Genomic DNA, 2,748 nt, shown 5'->3' with positions numbered 1-2,748 from the left:
GTTTGGATGGCGACTACCAATGAACACAAGAAATCCTGTGGTAAAACTAAAAAAAGATTCCTGTCAGAAACCCTGCAAAGATGCTTCTAGACAGAATTGACAGTACTGGGATGGATGAAACAGTGATCTAATTCAACATGAGGTAGATACTTATGTTCCCCTCCTTGCAATAAAATAGAGATTCATGATAATTGATAAATTATAAATTATGAGAAACTGGAAACCATAAAAGAGATCATACAATTTCCCTGTGTTATTCATTTTATTGACTTTAAGGTTCACATTTCCCTGATGTCTAATACACATCTGCTCTTGTAAAAATCAACTGTCCTTCACCCTATAGTTTATGGGAATAAAGAACAAGACTTGTTCTTTAAACAGTCATTTGAATAAGTGCACTGTTATTGCAATTTCTCACTTTAATCCTTATTTTGTGCAAACTAACTCCAGTTTACATATCAGTTAACCAAGTTAAACAAAAACACTTGGGATCAAATCAGCTTAATCCCACTAAATCCTAATGTTGGATATTTTGCAACAAGTTACTGTCTTCCACCCACAATCCTTTTCTATGTTTTTCCTCTGCTTTCCATGAGCTTTTAATGCTTATTCATCCCATTCTACTTTCTCGTACCCTACCTTTTGAGGCAGAAGAGAACATACACAGTAGGAAGCAATTTTGCCTTTTCCAGTAACATTCATTTTTTTAAAAAATTATCTGGATGAAAAGCCAAGTGGTCTGTCACTAAACAAGATTTTCCAGACTTTCTTCACCGTCCTATTCTACTTATTCAGTCCTGTTCCCATTTCTGGTTTTGACGCCAAGAAGCACTGATGGATGGTGTCCATATGGATGACTTCAGTGTTATGTCCATTCTTCTTAACAAAAATTCTTTTTAGGCTTTCCAAGAACATTCCAAACTTTCCCCATCACTCTCTTTACCCTCATGTTTGTGGAATATGACCCATTAGTTCCCTGGGAGGCTAGCTGATTATTTCACCTCCAGCAGGGAGCAGAGGCATTCGCTGCCCACTGTATGTCCACTAGATAGTATTATCAAGCAGCAGGCTGCATATCCTCCAACTGTCTTGATCTGGCAGGGACCGTTCCAATTAAACCTCAGTCATTGCACTTTTTCAGTTGCTTTCAAAATGTCTTGGTTTCTCTCTCTTCCTCCCACTTTCCTCCTTTGCCCTCTGCTTACTTCAGTTGCTGCAAACCAAGTTCAAAGTGCCAAGGCAGATAGCTTGAACCCCCCCCCCCCAACCCCCCACCCTATAGCTTGTATTCAATCAACTCAGCAGGGAGGAGAGAAGAGTGTGGAACTGTGCCCTTTCCAATAGGCTCAGGAAAAAGCAAATTGCTGAAGCCTCTCTTAGTTTGTGTGTTCTTCCTTACTTATAATGTTTGCCTTCTTGTCCAGGATAAGGTAAAACAAAGAACCACACAGTGAAGTAGGCACACCACTTACCCACCTCCACGGTTTCTGCTATAACCCAGTTTTCATATTGTTTGGGCACCATTTTGCATACTCGAGTCAATATGGGACCATCTTGGAGGGAGAAAAAAAACCATGCATGGATGCATGCCCACAAACACTAACAAGGCAATCACTTAAACAGGAGCACATCAAAAATGAAAGACTAGTAAGGTGAAGCTCAATACATGCATTCATGTAAGCATGAGTTCTCAGTGAAAACCTCTGATGCTACCATTAAAACAAAATAATCTGGGTTTTGCTTTAAAAATTCTGGCCACCAGTCACATATTCTAGTTCTTACTTGAAACATTCTGGGAACTGACCCAGAAATAATCAAAATAAAATTTAAAAAGTAATTGATTGATTTCAAGGTTGTTGTTTTTTGGCAACTCCAGTGGGAATAAAAGTTAGCTAACTTGTTTATTATTTTAAACTGTTTTCATTCGGGCATGTAACTGTAAAAGAGAACTAAAAAGAAAATATGAAGGATGACCTTTACTTGTAACAATGAGTGTTCTTCTGGATTAAATTGGGGGACAGTTTTATTTCTGAAAGTGTGTATGTTGAGGATTTGTGAGTTACATATTATAAAGTGTAGTGAATTGATTCATTATTGGTTTTCTTAAATGGGAAATAGTTAATATCCTATTAAACAGGTTGTTGCTCAAATACATTTACATTATTATTTCTTTAATTTGATCCATTTTTGTGTTACATGTTTACAAAATTCATATATTTCCTTCAAGTATTTCCAAAAAAATGTCATATAGAAATGTTTAATTATATGGCTGAAAGTTTTAATTGGTAAGTGAATTAACTAAAGCTTAAATGAAAGATTGGGCTATGTTAATTTGTGAGAGCCAATTTATTTGGGGAAACTCAAAGAAAAAGATACTTTGTAGCATATTATTCCAACAGGAAAATAAAGCAATGTCTACAGTATGACATAAAAATGATTAATGTACATCACTGTCACGGGGCAAGATCTGAATATATTAAGGGTCTATATTCATATTGTTAACTTGATGGCAATTTTTTTGTGCTTGTTGATGTTATATTTCACTTATAGTGCCCTGGGCTTTCCCCCCTGGTTCCTGCCTTCCTTACCACCTGCAAATTATCTCTCCCTTTCTTGTCATCTTAATTACAACTTGTTATAGCTCTTCAATTAACTGGCAGTTTCTCCACTGCTTGGCACTCCATTCAGTTTTGCTCTCACACTCCACTTTAGATTTCTTAATTCCTCTGTTGGCATCTTCACCTCCAC

The sequence above is a fragment of the Sceloporus occidentalis genome, unplaced genomic scaffold (assembly GCF_023333645.1).
Source record: "Sceloporus occidentalis isolate IW3139 unplaced genomic scaffold, rSceOcc1.0.p SCAF_2, whole genome shotgun sequence".
Taxonomy (NCBI): Eukaryota; Metazoa; Chordata; class Lepidosauria; order Squamata; family Phrynosomatidae; genus Sceloporus; species Sceloporus occidentalis.
This window is presented reverse-complemented; position numbering follows the sequence as displayed.